Raw genomic sequence first — 22315 nt, forward strand, 5'->3', positions numbered from 1 at the left:
CCCTGTCCGTGTTTGAACCTGAGGTTACAAGGTTTCGTGGTTTCCCACCTCCCCCCTCCTCCCGACGATATCCCCGTGGTTGCCGCGCCGACCTTGCATCAGATCTACCGTGTGATTGATCTGGTCACGGCGGTCTGCGCGGACTCCGCGTCTACCCGCCCGGCTGCCGAGGGGCTGTCGTCCTCTCGCCGTGCCCTTTGTCCGGCTCTGCGCCCCCATGACCCCTTCACTTCACCTTCACAAACGTTACCTACATGTTGGAGGATATGATTCCTGTTTTAGTGTGCTGCATTTAAGTTTATCATCTTCAAAATTTTTTATTGCCTAAAAAAGTTGAGTTTTTAAAAAATCACCACGTATTATTTCACCAATAGAAGTTAACGCTGAATATTTTAAATAACGCACGAGTCATTCAGTGATTACAGTAACGTATTTCGGTGAATAGGTGTGATGTCATCGAGCTCAGGCGACTGATAATGATTCGGTTCGTTTTAAGGATTTTTTAGGCTTCAAGTTTTAAGTAATCCTTCTGTTAATTTTTTATTGCTGGACGGATTTCTTCAGTTGCTCCAAAAAAAATTTTTTATTAAAGAAAGTGAAACCTTAGTAGTTAGTGTTTAATTTTTTCTTCCTGCTATAAAGAAGAAGAAAAAGTGTATTTATTGGTTAGTGATAGTTTTTCTGTTCACAAGCGTGTATGTCGTTGGAGTACATTGCGTCTTCTGGTATTTATAAAGTTGAGAAAAGTCACTGATATACATTCACACGTTTGAAACATTCAAGTTAAATTTAAATAATACATTTAAAAAAGTTATATGTTCTTCGCTATTTTTTAAAAATATTTTGTAAATTATTGTTGCGCGATATGGAAGAGGTTAGTCGTCTATGGTGCATTGAAGTCACCGTGATATGCTTTCTTCATTCAATTTTTAAAACGAACTAATTTTACAATCTTTGTTCGAAAGTATACCGAGGAATGTTTTCGGGCATTTTAATATTCGTAGAAATTCTGCCAAGTTGTTTTTAGTTTTTTTTTTATCAGCAGTGACATTTTTCGTTAATATCCAATGAAGTGAACGCACTTGACGTGTGTCTGAGTTCCGCGCAGTGTGACGACACCGCGGAGTGACGGCGGTGAAGAGAGTGTTCGAAGACGTGGAGGGGAGACGGGAGCACCCGGGGAAAACCCAGCGGCAGCAATAGCGAGGCAGCTCCGTGACACGTGCCACGTGCCACGTGTCACGTGCCCCGTGTGCCAACAGCACGGAACTGTAGCGACCCGGATCCTAACCCAGTTACACAGTGAACACTTACAATGTCTTTGCTCTTGTGCCTCTTAGACGAAGAAGGTAGTATCCTTAATTATTTTACTTCTAATATTTCGTATTATTTAACTTATATATTTTAATACATTCATAATATTATAATATTTAACTGTTTATAAACAAGATATATATATAATAAAAGTAATATCCTCCAAACAGCTTATTACGTAGTGATAGAATGATTTTTGTCACTACTGATTAGTTATGTTAAAGCTAAAAAATAAAAAAAAATTGTTGATGTCTCTAAATCTCTTTGGTTTTATGGTGACTAAAATATTTTTCGTTGGCTACAAAACTGTTTTTCTCCAGCTCAGGCAAATGCTAATCTGGATCATTTTCGTAAGTCGTTGTGTATAACGGCATACGCTTACGCTTTCATGTAAACAATTCAAAACATGCCAAACATGCGCCGATTCTATATGACTGCACAACAGTTTCTACCCAAAACTCTGCAATCTGTGATAAAGAGTTTGGCTTGTCGATATCGGAATAAATTTACAGGAAAATTCTTTAAATAACTGTTATGACAAGGAAATTAAAAAAAAAACCAACAAGGCGTGTGAGATAGATCCCTAAAGGCATGTATCAGATCAACATCTCTTTAGCAGAACTTAATACACGGCCATGGTACAGCCGCTCAAATGCCAAGGCGGCTCGTTCTGTATCACGTATGTGTCATCTAAGTGTGTCTTCAGTTCACCACCCACTATTTCTGTATCATAATTTGAGTGCTAGTTCCTGTGGTGACCTCGTCGCTCCAGCTGCAGTGGGCTGCCGCCAGCTGTATTTCATACATCGAGCATTGAGATGTAAGACGAAAATATGGTGGATGAATTTTTTTTTCAGCAGAGAAAGTCATGGAGGTTCAAGTTTAAATGATACTTAAGAAGTAGTTTTAGAAGCTCTTGGGCGTTTCGAAACACTAGCGCTATCTGCATGTGAACTACGCGAGTATGGAAGTGCGAAAGGAAACTACTTGAAGTGGTTCTGCGACTGCGCAGCTCTCGTGGCGATGATACAAAATGATGATCGGGAGACACCTCATCCACACTGTTGTGTATCATCAGTATCACTTGTCTTCCCTTTGACGTGACGACGAAAGACCGACTCCTGGCGGTGTCGTGTCCGATCCGTTCATTTTATCATCATTTTTAATGCGCGCGCTCGATACGGAACTCTCTCTTTTTTTTTTTCTTCACAGGTCGATCATGATGTAGGTGCGGTGATCTGAGACGAGTGTGGACGCGTCTTGACAGGTCGCTCATGCGGAGTTAGTGACCTTGAGCTTCCTTTTTTTTTTTCCTAACCTAAGTTAAAACTAAGTGTGTAAGGGAGGGATCTAGGTAGGGAAGACTCTAAGTGCGTCTCAGGGCAAGCCCTATACGCTCTAAACATGCGGGTTTTTAACCATGCAGAAAAGGTCACGTGCATCATGTGCTAGGAGGGGATTGGCCAGCCATGGCAGACGTTTTCGCCATGACTAACTCCCTCACTCTTAATTCTAGACTAAAACTAGATAAGTTGGGCCCAGGTAAAACCTCCATAGACAGAGGGAAAACCCTGGGCACATACATGCGGGATGCAAAGGTCATGCATTATTACAAGCAGATGGATTACAGGAATAGAAGGATGGTCCTGGAAGAAGAGTGGGGCGTGGTAGAAGTTCTACTATGCAAGGGGTGGGGCACTTGGACTTTTAGTCCGCATTGGTTTGGTCAGGTCTGGTCTTTTTGGGGGTGGCTTATGCCGTTTCCCGTCGTGCTGCCAGTTAGCACTTCCTTTCTTTCGTTCCGTCTCTGAGCGTGTTGAGGGGGGGGGGGGGGGGGTTCTAGGGAAGGGTCGGGGGTTGCAGGCAACTCGCCGTCTGGTGTTCCCCGGGAGGGCGAATACCTCTCTGCACTTTCACGCGAGCGGCCTCCCCCAAGGACACATCCGGCCGACGTCTAGCGAGCGACTTTCATCCTGTCTCTGTCGCCGAGGTTCATTAACAAGGCGTTTTGTCGTGGCGATTTTTTTTAAGCGGCTAAAAATAATAATTATTTGGCTGTGTAGACCTTGAACATTTTTCTGCAACAATTTTTAAGCCATTCTCTTGGTTTCTGACGATTAAAAGGTGTACTTAGAATGTACCTAATTTTTATTCGTAAATTAAAAATTGGCACATCCAACCAAAACTATTGGCTTGGAGTTCACGGAATATTTGCGTGCGTCACACAAAATTATTTCTTGCGTTGAGTCCTCAAACGTGTCACACTCATGTGACGAGGTTCTCGGGCATGACTCATCGCACGGTTCGAGCCCTCTGTGGTATGGCGAGTCTCCTCTGAGCATAACCGTGCGACGTAGAACTTTTTTTTTTTTTAATTTTTAGTTTAAGAACTGCACGATATGTTTTCTGCATTACACGATACGATACAGTCTGGTGTCAACTACGTAAATATTCTTTACGTGTAGTATGTCGTGTTTTTTGAAAGAAAAAAATAAAATAAAATAAAGCCAACACGTGGATGTTTAATTTGAGCAACATCGCCCGACGGTTGCGAAGTTTCTCGGCCTTATTGAGCAACGAACGAGGAACCGTCGCTTCGAAATACCAAAACGTAAAGGCTTCGGGAGAGCCATCAATAAAGCCGACGTGTCGTAAACGGGTTCGCCGCGGGACCGATGACGGAAACGCCGCCGTCGACCCGCCGACAAGCGGGGCGGGTTGCCCAAGAGAGCGCCCTGCTCCCACGCGCGCCGCGGCCCGCCGTGGAGGGGCGTAGCCCCCGCGCGACGTCCGTGCGCACAGCTCGGGATTTAGTTCGTAATGCGGGCGGAACAAGCCGAAAAATTTTTTTTATCATCATCCCTCGTTGGGCGCCGTCTCTGCTGGACAATGGTGCGTCTGGGCTCGCGGCGGCGGGGAGCTTCAGGGAAACGAAGGTAGGCTGCATCGTGGTGCTCCGGGACCCTCGCGGGGTCAGCGACCCCCGCGGTAACACGTTCCAGTCTCGTGATTCGACCATCTCAGTCTGCTGTTGGTTTTGTCGTTCGTTAGCTCGGACTGTCTTCCACGTTTACAAACACCTGTGACCGAGTTGAAGATGTCGTGAAGAACATACATACCATTGTTCGGATTTTAACCTGCCATCAAAGAAATACACGAAACTTCCTTATCTTCACCATTAACTTTACACGCGCACACTGCGGTGAATCCAGGAACTAATGTAGCACGTTTCCCCAGAAAAGTCATATGGACCCGTTGTAAGTAGTAATTATAAATCGAAAGGGAGAGGGGTTTTTTTTTTTTTTCGCGAAATTTCTCCTAACAAATACCGTATACAGAAGTATGTGATGTTACACTTCAAAAAATATATAAAAGGTGTTGAGCTTGGATTTATGTGTCGTACGGCGCCTTAACGTGTGAGTCACGTGATGTGGAAACTTGCCGTGCGTGGTTTGTGAGTGGATCCGCGGCCGTCTGGGCGGCGAGCGGAGGGAACTCCCCTGTGGCCATTGTGAAGACAGGCGTGTGTTCCCTGGGAGTGTGTGGGCCGATCGTGCTCGGAGTTAGGTGTTGGTTGTACAGGGACTGGTATGCTAACGTCTGCCCCCTGCGTCACCACCGAGGCCAGCCGCAAAGTTATGGTGCTCTGTAGTGGTTAGCTACGTGTGGAGTTTTATTTTTACCTATCAAAAAATTTTGGGTTTTTAAATTGACGTAAAATTTAAATTGGTTTGTGTTAAAAAATACATACAGTAAAACATCATTTAGCCATTACCGTCCGGACCAGTACATCTGTACAGCGCGCATATGTATGTACAATGACGTGATTTCACTGCGGGCTAGAGACTAAAATGAAATATATATACTTTTAAAGTAAATAATACATATTCTATTTTAATTTCACAAAACGATCAATATAAACTTTAATATGTAAGTAAACATATTAGTGACAGGTTTGTGACTCACCGTCGATTAGTCACATCCACCGTTATGTAGTCACTTCTAGCTTTTCACAGTAGAGTGGAAAAGTAATCACTGGACAGTTTTTAAATATGTTTGTTTGTTTTTTGATACACATTTTTTTTTTTAGACGATTGTGAATAACACGTGCTGGTTAAAAGTTTTACTGGTGATAAAAAAAAACTATGATGTTAATGTTTAGACCTAGCGTTATATAAAAAAAATTATGCAAGAGAAAATACTGAGGCTAGCTTGCACAGTCGTGACTTGAGGCAAAGTAAAGTATTTCTCTATTTGATTAACCTGGAAAGTTTTTTCTTGGATTATACTTCCCTGACTCTGAAAACGGCCCTTAGTGTGTTGTTAACAGCCTCCAGGTTATGACGGATCTGACTGGTGAAACTCGGGTCCTGGCTTCGATTCCCGGCCGGGTCGGAGAATTTGCGCTCGTGGAAAAATTTAACCTCGCGTGTTCGGGACTGCATGTTGTGTTCCGGCGCCACCGTACTGCGTACCATCTCTTAGTAAACTAGTCTAGCCTGTTAGAAATGGTGAGATGTAAATGTAAATTTTGGTAGGATATATGAATCATAATGTGTACACCTATATTATACAATAACATTTTCACCTAGAAAGTATTTGTACCTTGTAGGTATGTACGTACGTATATAGTTGATGTTTAACTTTCGACTAAGTATGCTCTCGTGAAAAAAAATTTAGATAAATTAAGATGGGATAGATGAATGTCATTGTCAACGCTACGGCTATATTCCCTTAGTGATGGCCTAGGATTCAACCATCCTCTGGGCCGATATACCCGCCATCATTATCATTACCAGCATCATTTTTGTTGTCATCATAGAAATGAATGTGAAGTTGTTTTTATAACATACCACCTCACCCCTAAGTGTGGCTTTTTTTCAAGCGGTCACATTTGATGCGTGTTCTGACGAAAAAGAGTTCGCCAGACTAGCTCAGATTGTTTCGTCATAAAAGTGGTTTCAGTACAGGCGTGTTCAGATAACAAGTTGCTTCTATCCACCAGCGAAGATGGAACCCATAGACGATTCGTATGCCCTTGAAAGTTTGATATTAAAGTACTTATTAATGAGTAATGAAAAAAACAACCGAAAATATTATAGAATTTTTGGCTGCAAGAGACGATACGGGAGAGTGCTCTGCCAAGAAAGCCGTCTGTTGTGGTCAATTTTTTTTTCTTGAATATCCCACATACACTTGTTTTCAAATACAAGATGAATTAGTTTTTCTACATCCACTGTCATGACCTATTTATAACCTACAAAATGTGAACGTCACAACTAAATGCGAATAATCAAACTGGTTTGAAAGACCAACTAGTTCTGACGTGTTCGTGCGTAATCTGCAGAGGCGGTTGCAGGCAGTGTAGACACCCACATTTAACTCGCATTTTAATTGTTATTGCTGCTATAACTAAAAGTGCTCCAGTTCCTTTTTCTGATTGAAATATAAAGGAATAATCATACTACATCTACAAAATGTCAATATCAAGCTGCTGCTTCGAATCCAACATGGTGATATTTTGAACTAGAGAAGAGACAGGAGTAGGAGCTGCTATTGCCGAAGGAAGTCGAGGTAAATTTCGGAAGTATTGTTTTGATTGTTCTGACGAGCTCGTCGGAACACGCATCAACTGCGACCGCAGCCTCAGGAGACCTGCTGAGGCGAGGACACAGGCACAGGAACGTCCTTTGGTGGGACGCGCGCGGTGAGTCGCCCAGTGTCCAGTTCTCCGGACAACGCAACTGCCCGCATTCCCGCGGGCATCGGTCACCCGCTTAAGGGGGGGGGGGGGGGGGGGCCGCCACGCAACTGCGTGCGTGACGACATGCTGCAACCCTCCCCCCTTCTTCTCAGGCTCTCTCCATCACACACACACTCTCTCTCTCTCTGTCTGGCCCACCGGAGGGTTTGTTTGTCCCACCGGGACTCGTGTCCGCGCTGTTGGCCCAGAGATCCTGGCCGCCGAACCTGAGGACTGCGTAAGGCAGCAGGAAACCTTCGTAGAATCGCCCTGCCACGCCGCGGCTTCCAACCTTCGCGGCCAAATCGAGCATCAGGACTTGTAGTAGCTAGGACCCTTTGGAAAAGTATCCTAAATTATTTTGTGTCTATTAGTTCAAGTTTTTGTACATGGATTTTTTTTTAGATAATTTATATTTAATTGTTTATAAAAGTTTTTTTTTTCTACTAAACAAGTCCCTTATTTATGGTTTTTACAAACGTAAAGGCAAATCTTTTTTGGTCACGCCTAGCATGTAATGTAAGTTCATACATTTTTGGATTAATCTTTCGTATGTAGCATTCGTCTTAAAACTTTTTAGTTTCGGTACATCATTCATAAATCAATAAAAAATTATTTCTAGAAACTTATAGAAACTTGAGTTATAATGTAAGAGCGAGTTTTCCAAAGTTTCCCGTGAAATTTCGGGATTTTGAAAATGACAAGTTACTCAAATGACTGGTTCCCTACGACCCCCTGTTTTATTTTCGGTCTTTTGCTATCTGCAGATATTTATGAAGAAAAATGTTTGTAGAATGACTGTATTAGAATTTACAATCCTATGTTTTTCCCAGCTGCAAAAAAAAAATTAAAAACAGGATCTATTTTAACTGGCAATGACGCAATAACTCAAACAATAATTTCCAAATAGCAAATGGCGTGAAGCATTATTTGGTGACAAAATTTGCTACAGAAAATAACATATAATGCTTGCATAGTGAACCAGTCGTATGAATTGTTCCTAAACGAAGTTAATGGCATGAGAATTCAAATCCCAACTTAAGGGGTGATGCTGAGTTGTAACGGTTACTCGCTGAAGGTATTAAAATTTTCGCAACGAACACAAATTTTGGTAATTTTCCCCCCTTAAGGAAAACATAAATGTCGTGCAACTAGGGTTGAGTTTTTTAAATGTATAAACAGCTGTTTTTTTTGACGTGATAACGTCTTATAAATCGATGAACGCCGGCTGCACGCACGTAAAAGCATGACTCATTGCCAGTAGTATATAATAGGGGCACCTGGGACAGGCGGCAGGCGGTGGATTGATGATTGTCGGTCCGTCATATTGGATTGTGACGTCACGGCGGCCATCTTGGATGCAGCGTAACGGGAAATAACGTAACGGGACATACCGTAACAGGACACAGCGTAACGGGACACATCGTAACGTGACAAGTAGATCACGGCAGCCATCTTGGATCCGCCATCTTGGATCCACCATTTTGGATGACGTCATTTTGTTTTCTAGAAAATTCCGGCATTGTGTTGTCCGCCATATTGGATGATGACGTCACCATTGCAATTATCGTTATGGTCGCCATCTTGAAATTTAGAAGCCATCTTGAAAATCCGCAATTTTTATGTTAGAAAATCGGGAAAAATTTTAAAAATCATTAAAAAAATTATTTAATCGAATAAATAATAATAATCTTAAAAACCACTGTTGCAGTTATCGTTACGGTCGCCATCTTGGATTATATAAATGTTGCATATTTCATTACACCCGCCATCTTGGTTGAGTTCTATACCATCGTTACACTTTATGTTACGACCACCATATTGGATCCTATTAATGTTGCAATTATCGTAATGGTCGCCATCTTAAAATTTAGATGCCATCTTGAAAATCCGTAATTTTAATGCTAGAGATTCGGGAAAAAATTTAAAAATCATTAAAAAAATTAACTAATCGAATTAAATAATAAAAAATCCTTAAAACCACCATTGCACTTTTTCGTGACGGCCGCCATCTTGAAATCACCCGCTGGAGGTCACCATCTCGTTTTCGTCCGCTAGAGTGTGCTGATACCATGTTGGTATAATTATCTGGTCACCATACCTTTGTCCTCAACTGTTGACATTGAACTTTGACCTTGACCTTGAACTTTGACCTTGAACTTTGACCTTGACATTGAACTTTGACCTTGAACCTTGACCTTTGACCTTGAGCTTGAGCTTGAACTTTGACCTTGACCTTGAAATTTGACCTTGACCTTGAAATTTGACATTGAAATTTGATTTGTCCTTGAAATTTGACTTTGTCCTTGTCGACCATCATGGATCCGACATTTTATGTTCAGTACATGCTACCAGGAGATACCACCTGCTGGAGTACACCATCTTGTGTGTGTACTCGTATTATAGAGTACATTTCCATCTGGATGATTTTATTCTAACCCGCTACAGTGCAGTAATCATTTATTACCGAGGTGCCCCCGCCATCTGGAAATTCGACCACCATCTTGAAATCATGTAATAATGTAGCTAGAAAAGCGGGAAAAAATCCAAAATTCATTAAATAAATCACTCATTAACTTACATATTGATTCGATTCGCTCCAGTCCTTGGTTCGATCCCTGAATGATGCATAACATTTAATTTTATATAAAAAATAATAATTTCAATAATCCATGTTCAAAATTCTTAAAGAGACTTTAAATCCTCTACTACCATCATCCTATCAGACATCAAGACCACCATATTGGAAATTCGTAATTCTAATGCTAGAGATTCGGGAAAAAGTTCAAAATTCATTAAATAAATTTGTAATCTATATACTGATTGATTAGATCGACTAAGGTCCTTGGTTCGATCCCTGGCCGATACAAAACAACTTTAATTTTAAAAAAGTACCAGAAAAGTGTAAGGTTCGAGAAATAAAACACATCAAAGTATTTTACAAACATAATATTTATTACACAATTTCTATCCTACTACAGAATCACTTGCGAAAGCCAGCAATCTTATAAACATTTAGCCCTGCATAGACGTGCAACGACTACTTCTTAGCTCCAAATGGCTCCAAATGCTCCAAACGGCCTTCAAATGGCTCCAACAGCTCCAACAACCTCCAAATGCTTGACAGCTCCAAATGACTCCAAATGCTTCAAAAGGCTCTAAATGCTCCAACAGCTCCAAAAAAAGGCTCCAAAAGCTCCAATAGCCTCCAAATGCTTAACACAGCTCCAAATGGCTCCAAACGGCCTCCAAATGCTTGACAGCCTCCAAATGCTTGACAGCTCCAAATGGCCCCTAATGCTCCAAACGGCTCCAAATGATCCAAATGTCTCCAAATGGCACCAAATGCTCCAAACGGTTCCAAATGCTCCAAATATCTCCAAAAGGCTCCAAATTCTTCATAAGGCTCCAAATGCTCCAACAGCTCCAAAAAAGGCTCCAAATGCTTGACAGCTCCAAATGGCTCCAAATGCTCCAAACAGCTCCAAATGCTCCAAATGGCTCCAAATGGCTCCAAATGCTCCAAAAGGCTCCAAAAGGCTCCAAATGCTTCAAAAGGCTCCAAATGCTACAACAGCTCCAAAAAAAGGCTCCAAATGCTTAACGCAGCTCCAAATGGCTCCAAATGCTCCAAACGGCCTCCAAATGGCTCCAACAGCTCCAAAAGGCTCCAAATGCTTCAAAAGGCTCCAATTGTTCCAAGAGCTCCATCTTCAATTGGTTCCAACTGATTCCAATTACTTTTCTTATCGAACTTGGCATGATTACTAACATGTCTTTATTAGTATACATTTTGACTGGCAGTGGTAACGTATTTTGCACCTTTAAGTTATAAGTTTTATTTAGAAATCAGATTTCGATAAATGGTAGATACCATTTGGAAAGAAAATATATTAATTTATCTTCAAGTTTATACACATACATTTAATTTAAGCCATTATTGTATGTAGCCAGCTTCCCTCAGTTCTTTGAGTATGAAGGATATTTCTTTAATGTTCGAATAGTTTCCTGCACAAAGCGATCCATGTAGTAGTCGTAGCCTGTCAACCAATATGTTAGGATCTTCCCATGAGGTATAATCAATCTCTTCTGCTGCGTTCATCATCCTTGCATGTTTATAATAAATATTATTATTTTTGGTGTCTTTCGTTTTAACACCAACCTCAAGGTCACTTTCGTCATCGTGCCAGTGATTATCACAAGCTTGATCAGGATAATTTATTTTATTACGACGTTTCCATCGTTTTGGTCTCAAACCACCATCACAGTCTTCGCTCTTGCATGCTTTTGGTGCTTCAGCACAGTACTCAATCATGTCAGCCTTAGATGTGTCAGCACAGTCTTCGTTCATGCCAGCTTCTAATGTGTCACCACAGTCTTCAATCATGTCAGCACCACAAACTTGATCAGGATAATTTATTTTATTACGTCGTTTCCATCGTTTCGGTCTCAGACCGCCATCACAATCTTCGATCTTGCCTGCTTTAGGTGCTTCAGTACAGTACTCAATCATGTCAGCCTCAGATGTGTCACCACAATCTTCAATCATGCCCGCTTCAGATGATTCATCAAAGTCTTCGACCTTGTAAGCTTCAGATGGTTCTCCATCTTTCTCATTTTCATGGAGACGACTAGATATTGGGGTAAATATATTTTCATTTCTAATGTGGTTACAACTTCCTTCGTTTGTTTTAAATTTTAAATTATTATCTTGATCTAGATCAGTAATTTTAGCATTAGCTTTTTCGCCTTTGTTCCTCTTCCGCGATGTTGTAGCCCAGTCTTCGTTATCTTTATTCATCTTAATTGTACAGGTCTTGTAATGTCTATCCAAGTAATATCTTCTACCAAAGGATTTCTGACACTGACTGCAATGAAATGGTTTTTGACAAGGACCCAAATTACACTCGCTTCTCTCATGTCGTTTAGCATTCTTTCTCAAGGTAAACACCTTGCTACAGTATCTACAGTGATGACGTTTCGATACAGCAACAAATTCCGTTTCAGGATTCATATTAGTTACTGAGACTAATGTCAGATACAAACTAAGAGTTTTAAATTAGATATATTACTTAAATAGAATTTTTTAATTATTTCATCAGCGAGAATTAATTTATCTCTTTCAAAGGTACTTGTTGCAAGTAGTTCTGCTTTTTAATAACAGATGTCGCCACATGTTACTTGCAGATAAATAATATTTAGTTCTTTTATGCGGGATGCGGGATGCTCACTAACGATCGCAATAGAACGATGGCTTCGCTAGACTCCAAGGAGAAGGAAGTTCGTCCATCCTGTTAGTGCTTCTTAGATTTCTCAGAGATTATTATTTGACTGAGTAATGATATATATATTTTTTTAAATTTCCACCTGATAAATATATTACAAGTGTTGATTAAGTTGCAGAATTCACTAATTATATGCAACCTTGAATAAAAAATGACATGCTTCATTAAGTAAAAAAATCCTTCATGCAGAGATAAATTCCTCATCAGTAACCAGAAGCACTCGGAGAAAACCATCAGATGTCTAGTCAGGAATAATCAGAAGCACCCAGAGAAAACCATCAAAATATTGTCAAGAATAATCAGGAGCACACGGAGAAATCCACCATAATACTGTCAAGAATAAACGGGAGCACACGGAGAAAACCGCCATAATATTGACAAGAATAATCGGAAGCACACGGAGAAAACCGCCACAAGTTTTCTTTGATATCATAAAATTTCAGGAAAAAATAATAATAAAAAATAAAAATAAATTAATGAAAATTTTTAAAAAATAAAATAAAATAATACATAAACAGATTCTGCTAGCTTGTGAACTTCTCATTGTTGAACAAAGATATAGTTCTAGTACAAGCCAGAATTTTATGTATTTTTTTATTTTATTTTTTAAATTTTTTATTAATTTATGGTGACGACACCGCCTTGTCGTACACTTAACGCAAGTTTAAAAAAAAATCAAAAAATTCAATTAAAAAAAATTATTGAAAAACAATGTAGTGATATTAAAAAAAGATTAATCTAAGAAAATAGCTCACACTTAAACATCAGAGAAAATGTCTAAATAATTAATTATTTTTCAATATGTGCTCTTAAACTTCCAGTGAATAAGTACGCATTATAAATATAAAAATGTAAAAAAAAATTAACAAAAACAAAAAAAAATATAATTTACAAAAAATACTTATATTTATAATTGCAAAGGTCGCTCGAGGAGAATGTGAGAGTAAACGCGGCAAGCATTCCAGGCAACCAGATCAGCCCGGGGGCAGGCGAGTGTTGGGTGCGCCCGGTGGCCCGGAGCTAAGTAGTGTAATTGACTCGCGCCGGGAGAGAAGGCGGGATTGCGACGTGGATGGCGTCATGCGGCGGCTCCTTGTATAATAACCATCATGCGTCAGTCGGACGTCTGGCTGCTGCGCCGATGCTGGGTCACCAGGTTCTCGCGAACTCACCTGACTCAGCTTTTCCAGCACAGCGCACATTCAACCAGAGAGATCAGGGGAATGTACCGATGAAGCATAAGGTCCGACTCTACACGAGTGGAGGGGTCTTTCAGTGTACCTATCCCTCAGTTAGCACGACTAATTTGTTCCTAAAAATTCTCGTGTTATTCGAAATCGCGTATTCTGAAGCATTAGTTTCCATAAATAGCAAGGCTGATTGATTTAATGTGTTCCAAAATTGTGTAGGATAATATACTTTACGTAATATAAATGCGTCGAATAACACTCAACTGTAAATATGTCACACCATTTATCTTTATATGCCTCCCATCGCACTATGTATGACAAATACGACACCGCGTAACGGGAGATACGTGGTTATGTACTTTATCGTCAGTCGGCTGGCTGACTTGCCCGCCCGGGCGTGACCTTCAACAAACGTCGCGTACCTTTCCAAACCACCCTTTACTGACAGTGAAACCGATATTACTGTCCGGATAATTACACTACACATACCAGTGTTGTGGCCGTTTGTTTACAAATGTATCAGCTGTACTTGTATTGGAGGTTAAGTAGGAGAAAAATGTCAACTCACATTATTACATTTGTGTTTTGAAGATTGTTTTGGATTTTTAATACATATATATATATATAAACATAGTAACCAGTAATATTTTGATATAATTTTCTTCCGAACAGCTAGACTACAGTCGTTAATAAAAGCAGGCTAGAACAGCTCATACAAATTTAAAAATACACATCCGCCATATTTGTATGTGAAAATCAGAAAAAAATAAATGGCCTCGTGTCTGACGGCTAATGCTCCATCTGAATCCTTTCCTAATCTCTGTATTCAACCACGTGATAAAGGCCGTGTCTCACTGCCAGACTTTCGTTTCCAACACCTTCCAGTATGTTAAGTCAAATAAAGTTGCAGGGTTATGACGTCACCGACAACTTCACTAGCTGAGCCATGTTTGTTTGACAAGTTGGACGACTTGAGTTTCCATCAAATATTTACATGTAGAAAGGACGGGTTCTAAAATATGTTGGATGTTATCGGCCAGTCAAAATCGTGCCAAGCGAAGAAGGAAATGACTTCCGTTTCCGTCACAACGATTCTTTAAAATGTTGAAGGACACAAAGAGATTATAAAAGTGAAATAATGAACTAATTTCAAAATTAATGCTGTATACTCAAAATCATCTTTGTGTAAACAGTAAATTATATTTGTATAACTTTGGAAATTCACAGAACATTTATTCATTGTATAACCATATTATTGTGAATTATTTTTATACCTGTTAAAAAAATTAAAATATTCGAATGGCATAACAAATTTAAAGAAACATCCAGCACTTTAGTGCATTATTTAATTTCAAAATCGATATTAAAATTGACACACTTGTGATAGTTGAGTCCAGAAATAAACTTTCATAGAAATTGTGACGTGATATAAAGTTATCTGCCCAAATTTATTTGCTGGAGAAAATTGGACGCAATTTTCCGTCCAATACTTTCCCTCCAACTCTATAGTCGAATACATTGGCAGACAAATATTTGACAGTGTGGCAGGGCCTTAAGGGCATGCCACGGCAGTCTGGGCTGGATCGCGCGTGGGAAAACCACGTGTGAATTTTTTTTCCCGTGGAGTTGGGTCTTCTTCCGCATTCACGTACACGTCCTTACTGTTCCGTTGTAAACTTTGATGGAATGCGGATACCCGTGGCGTCAGTAAAAATGTTTGCATTCGGCTAGTAACACCGTGGGAAATCGCCGACTGTACTGTGAATGCCCGATTCTGTGAAAAACGCCCATTCTATGGAGAATCCTCCTCATGTGGGAAAATACCCTTTCTGTGGTCAAGTCCCAGTCAGATGTGCAGATTTTTCCGGACTTCGGTTCTTTGGTGTTATAACTTTTCTGGTTCAACATGAGTGGCAGGAAGCAGGATGGTTGTATGGGTTTCACGGTGAGAAACAAAATAACTAACGTAATAAAGAAGCCTGGTTTAAGAAAACAGTTTTTTTTTTCCCACAACCCTGGAGCCCATGTAGCGACCAAGGAAGCCTACTTTTCACAGACGAGAGAGCCACAACCGAAGTTCCCCGAAGTTCATGCTCGCTTTTTCCCCCCCGTTTTATCTCATTATATAAACCGGTGCGGCATTAAATTTTGCTGTCGATTAGGATAGGTTAGCTACATTATAAATACTTAAAAACATTGTGGATGGTTGGTTATATTAGGTAAGTATAGCTACATTAAAAATACTGTAAAATCATTTTATGGTTGCTTAGAAAATAACTTTTTTAATATGTAGCTCTATCCAGGGCTAGGAAACCGTTTACATGATTTCACAGTATCTTTAATGTAGGTATCATAACCAAATCAACCGTCCACAATGTTTTAAAGGATTTTATAATGTAGCTAACCTAACATAATTGACCATTAGTTATCATGAGTTACGATGAACAAAAAAAAAAAAAAAAAACTCCGAAGATCCACGATCGGAGGTTTGGCTCTCTCGTCTGTGAAAAGAAGGCTTCCCGTAGCGACCGCCGTGGTCCGCGGCAGGGCGGAAGGGAGAGAGCGGCCCGGAATGCGACCTCGGGGGTTAGCGCGGGGCGGCGTGACGTGACGCAAGTCCGCGCCGCGACCCGCATGGTGGGGGAGGGGGCGGGTGCAAGGAGGTCAAGGCCGGACGGTCCAAGAGCGCGCGAACGCCCGGCCGCGGCGGCTGCCAGAGGGACGGTCGCTAAGCCCTGTTTCCCCCCGCTGTAGCCTGTTGTTGCACATGATTTTAAATAAATTTATAATATGACCACATTGAATTGCTTGTAAAATATTTATTATCTACTAAACCGGACCTTATTATAATGGTTTTAAGTAAATCGTAGCATGTACAGAAATCATGAAATAACGTGGTATACAGTTTTGGATTAAACCGTTCGTACGTAGCCTTCATATTAAAATTATTGATTTTTAGTTAAACTGTATTAAATCAATAAATATTAGGTCTTTTTTTTCAAAACCCTGAAAAACTCGAGTTTCTACGGATTTCAGCTAACGTATTGTTTATTGATTTAATTAATGGTATACTAAATATAAATTGTTCTGAGACAAAAGCTACAAACGAACGGTTAATCCAGAACTGTATACCACACGTTGTTATGCCTAGGTCGTCTTCTAGATCGTGGCCGGTTCTTTTGGGCCTGTCGCTCGCCAGCAGGGTCCCACCTTCAGCGCTGCGCCCTACACACAAACCATTGTCAGGCTCACGTTATCGTTAATTCTGTCATTCGGCGGAAGGATTTACGATTAGCCAGAAGTTCCAAAGTGTTAATTTCAACGGCATTATACTGTAGTTTGCACATATTGGGATATTGAAGTGAAACTCTTTACTGAGGGGGGCAACAATTTTCGAGCGTTACGAAAATTCCGATCGCATGAGGGGAACCGGTGGTGCAGGAGAGTGCGTCAATGGCGACGCCACTCCAAAGCATGAGCAAGCGGTCGAATGGGAAGACGGGTAATAAGGGGTGGGGTGATAGCGGAGCATGCTATATGCTAGTTGTATGGTTCGTGAGGGGGAGACGGCGAGGAAGAGGTAGAAATGACGCAGCAGTTATGCTATTGAATTCTCGTAACGCTGCTTGTGTTTGTCTTCTCAGTTTTCGTAACGGCTGACGATTGACGCTGCTATATTTCGTTTATTTTATTCAAAGAATCTACAATTTATTTATTCGTGTGGAAAAGACTTATTGATTTGTGCAATTGAGTTTATAATTATCATTCATTTTATGTGGATAGTTTGATCGAAAATGAAAATAATTTATCTCTATCTCTACCTAAAGGCAAGAAGTTTCACTTCTGTATTGCGTGAACTCGACACGCACAATTTTTTTTTGACATTGTCTCTTATTACTGCATGTCATTACTGATATTTTTTTTATTAATCCAACGATTATTAGTTTATCCAATTTATAATCTAATGTTTTATAAATTAAAATAAATGGTATGTAAGGAACTATTGAAGCAGTTTGCTTATTTTTTTGTATATTGTTCGTCAGACAGTTTTATAAATTACTTTAATATTAACTAGCAAATTGTGTGTTTTCTAAAAGATTTTTCGTACATATTATCTGCTGCTTGGGTGTCTTGTATGGTTGTTGAATGAACGGCGTTGGGAGAAACTTATACGATGGTAACAAATAAAATTTTGAACATTTGCACACATGTGGCTTTTCTATGATTGACCCATTGTAATCTTGAAATATTCTGGAGGTGTTTGTTCCTATGCCGAATGTTTAGTACTATACGGGATTTATTCCGTTAGGTCGAAAAATATAACATATGAACTTGTACCAAAGGAATTTATAAAAAGTGGTTTCAAAAAACGCATTATTTTACAATAATTAACTTAGTAGAAATTTTATGGCTGACTAATCACTAGCTTACTCTAGAAGTTTCTCTCTGGAACTCTCGGGAGAAGAATAATTAATTCAAGTAGCTGATACTAAGTGTATGGCCTGGTGGTAATATATACTTATATAATGTTATGTAACGATAGTATATTAATTAGAGTTAATTAATTACCTTTCTATTTTTTTCACCATTGCTTATTCGGCTGCAGTAAATCTTAAATAACTGACATTTGTTTACTTTTGTTGCAGGTAGGGTTTCTGCAGTTCTCGTAATTCGATTCCTGAACCTGTAAGTAGTTACATTGAGTTTTTCCAATGCATGTTGGGTGTTTTGTGTGCTTTATTATTGTCACAGGGTGGCTAGCGACAGGGAAAACAAGAAAACCTGGAAGAGTTTGGGGATTTTCAGCATGAGGGGAAAGTCACATTCTCATGGGCACGATAACTGCCGTAATTTTGCCCAAATCATTTCCAAACTAATAAAATAGAGTAATTTAAAATCTCGGTCGGGTTCGTTAATGGGCAAAATGCGACCAAAGAGTTACAGATGCGGAATTTTTTTTTGAAAAACCGAAAAATCGCTATAACTGTCGTAATATGACGTATGTCACATCCGTTTGAATGTATCATAACTCGTTGGAGTAATATCAAAAACATTTGTCTCAATTAAATTTTGATACAATTAACCAAAAATGCAAGGGGTGAAAAAATCAAGGGTTGGAGAACAAAAAATTTGTAACTTCCTTATTGGGCATCCCATCGAATCTTACCAAATTGTTTATAAAGCTAATAAATTTATCTAAAACTATTGTCTGAAACAATTTTTGATAGGACGAACCATTGTTGCAAAAAGTTGGAGAAAAAAAAAACAGGAGTAGAATAAAAAAATCATAATTTTTGTACCAAATCCACTATTAAATCCGTTCTTATTTATTGTAAAACCTTAAACAATTAGCTTAAACTTTCGTGTGGTAGTTTTTTACACGAACAACCATTACTGCAAGGGGTGGAAAAAACATTGCTACAAATGATGGAAATAATAAGGGTTGAAAGACAAATAATAAGATTAATTTTTTAGTAGTTACATAATCAAATCCGTTTAAATTTATTTTGACTGAAACAATTTTTACTAAAACAAATTGTTCCCGTGAAACAGGGGTTTAAAATACAAAAAAAAAAAATCAAAAATTCCTTACTTTCATATTTATTCGAATTTATTTTTAACCATCTTAATATTATATTAAACCTTTATGTAAATTAAATTTTTTATACGACCATATATTATTGCAAGGGATAAAAAATAGTGATTGAATGTCAAATAGATTCATAACTTCCTTATTAGACATAATATGAAATTCTTTCTAAGCTTTTCAATGTTGGATTGTTTGAGTTAAAAACTTTTGCTGCAAGGAATATGAGTAAATATTTTATCGATCATTTTCGAATTTTGGAGAATATATAGGATACCACGTACATTTAGTTCTTAAAATGTTTCATTAGTTCCAGAACATTTCTGAAAGAAATAGATACTTCGAATTATATCTACGCTTGTAGGCTGTACCGAAAGGGATTTTTTTTGTTCCGGTTCCACATACGCAGTTCCCTTTATAAGTTGTATTTTAGTATAAAAACGTTTTCTCCCGTTCCTTTTTGCTCGTAATTATACCAGGATTTCGACATTGCGCATTGACTGCTATGCTATCGACAGTAGTGCGATATAACAATTTATTGGTAGTCGCCTGTTCCAACAGTGATATGTTTATGCCTAAGAGTCGCGATTTTGATATATAATTTTTGATAGTTATTAGTGACTAACAAGGAATTTTTTTCTCTAGCCTGGAAAAGTTGGGGGAATTTTTTATCACAAGTTTGCTAGCCATCCTGTATCATGTGCCGTCGATATTCTTTGTCCGTGATCAGGAGTGTAGACGCCAGTGAAATAAACTATAGTATCTACTACACTCTTAGGCAGGCTTGCACAGTCGTGTCTTGGGGCAAAGCAAAGTATTTCTCCATTTGATTAACCTGCAAAGCCACCTGACTCTAAAATCGGCCCTTGATTCTGTATCAAGGTTTGTTTAGCGGTGTCCAAGATCGAACGAAAACCAAAATTATATGTTATTAATTTCAGAGATGATTTTTCATTAGTAGCTTATCACGTTTCTCAAATTTGCTAAGCGCTATTGATTTACCTTTTATTAAAGACATTTTTTTTCTTTTATAAAAACTGACTTAACTGTAAACAATTTATTTAAAGTCCAGAGCAAATTTTCTTCCTTGATCTTGAAGTTATGTTAAATATCGAGTCAGTTAAAGGCATGCAATTTTAGTCGTAAACTTTCTCCACAGAAATATGATTTTACGTGTTTTTATCTCGTTTCAGTCATTAGTACGACGTGTGTTTTTAATTTATGTATGTCTCGCCAGCTTTCAAGGAGAGTGGTTAAACAAACATGATTGCGATCAATTTTTTTTTTCGTTCATGTTGCCGAAATAAAATTGTCGTAACGAAGAGTGAGCATGTTTTGATGTCCATCGCCGCTTGCCAAGAAGAGAGAATATATTTTTGCAAGACCTTAAGAAATCTTCAACTGGTAAGTGCAATTCATTAAATTTGTTAGTTCCTTGGCTTCTGGGTTGATAGTAATTTCTGAAGACATCATAAACATTTTTATTAATCATAAATATTTTACATAGCTACCGACAGATATGAAATCGTTTTGCAAATGTATGTATATTATCACTGTGATAATTACTCAGGCTGTTCAAGTTGTACAGATTTCTGCTGTATTTACTGCTTCTGTACTGGATTTAATATGAACTTATCGATTATATAAAGATTTTCTCTCTCGCTATTAATAACACTTGGCTAAGTGTGCACAGATTAAATAAAATAATTTCTCTGTAATGCCTTTATAGGGTAGGGTTTGATTTGGCATGCAAATTCCACAATTACAACAAACATGAATAAGAATAGAAATGGCTAATAGTTATTATTAAAAAAATAAAACATTATTTAGACAGACAATAGGCCACTCCAACACTACTCAAAAATTAATAAAAAAAGTTAAAAAAAAAAAATATTTAAAGTTACGAAATATGTTGGAACCCTACAAATGTCACTATTGTTTTCAGTAATATTGTGACCGTTTCTTAAATATTTTCAGTCTTATTTCTCAGGGTATATTTTAAATTATAAGTTGGCCAACTCAGAGCAATAAAGCAATAAAATTCCGTTACTTGGATATCTGAACTCAGTCTGTTTATGAGATCGTTTTTTTAATTAGGCCGTGGAAAACAATGGAAAAGTGTGTAATTAAAGTTTCAGGTCTAGGCCTCACAACTATATAGTTTCACACAAACGCGGCTATGAAAATTGCCTGAAAACTGCGTGGCGTCAGTAAAATGTGCTGTAACGAATTTTTTTCAATATGGCGTACCTGGATGTAGGATACCTGGACCATATGCACTTTCACACGCAATATGTTTATATGCGCGGATCACGCGAAACTTTCACTGTCTCGCGTAAAACACAGACGTAAATTTCGCCCGCACTATGTTTTCAGTGGTTTCGTCAGGAGTCCAGACAGGAAGACGTATTTCACAATCTGGACCAAAACGTTCCATCAAATATCGTGATACGACAATATGGGAATCCGGCCAATTATCATTGGCGAAGCGAGAGCCAATTTACTGCATTGCTTTCAAGCTTTTTTCACTCCACGCAGCTAGATGTCATTACTCTGAAGCACATTGTTAAAAAAAATCGTAGTTACACTCCACGCCGCGAGGTTCGCTGACATCACTTGTCTCGTGTATTTCGTACGAGTTTCCTACATTGTCTCTTTTACAATATTTGGTTCCATTTCCTAGCGTTCTGGAGCCAGGCATTCAGTTTAAGGCGTCGCCAAAGCCTCGGCCAATCACAGGACGCAGGCCAGGAAATTAAAGAAAACTAGATTTAACAATCTTTAAAATATAAAATAAATAGTTTTTTTTTAAACAATCTGTCACTTGGCAACGTCTGTAAATGTGCCGGAAATAGTTTTCAAAACCTAAAGCAGTTTAATAAAGATTGTTTTTGTACCTGTAAACAAATCATATGGTTACGTCAAAATCTAAACAAAAGTTTAAATGCATAGTTTCAGCGCTCTGTACTACCGTTATAGTACAAGGCTCGTATTATATATTTGTTCTAGTTAACAGCTATGTACTCTGTGGTTCTGCTCGCTCGCCAAAGTTGCTCCAGGTTGCGTCATGTGCGCATGCGCGTGTCGCAAGAGTCAGGAATTCTTGCGCGCGCAACAGCGACGCAACTCTCACCCTACCGACCGCTCTCTCACAAGTAGTTCCGCCGGCCGCCACTAGATGCCACTGTGCAGTTAC

General features: G+C 39.0%; 1 protein-coding gene across 3 annotated transcripts in view; it reads left to right on the forward strand.

Annotated features, from left to right (window-relative positions):
- The window catches only part of LOC134537554 (neurobeachin-like protein 1), a 611081-nt gene that overhangs the window by 270811 nt on the left and 317955 nt on the right, over positions 1-22315 (forward strand). The window lies entirely within an intron of this gene.

The sequence above is a fragment of the Bacillus rossius genome, chromosome 12 (genome assembly GCF_032445375.1).
Source record: "Bacillus rossius redtenbacheri isolate Brsri chromosome 12, Brsri_v3, whole genome shotgun sequence".
NCBI classification, from domain to species: domain Eukaryota; kingdom Metazoa; phylum Arthropoda; class Insecta; order Phasmatodea; family Bacillidae; genus Bacillus; species Bacillus rossius.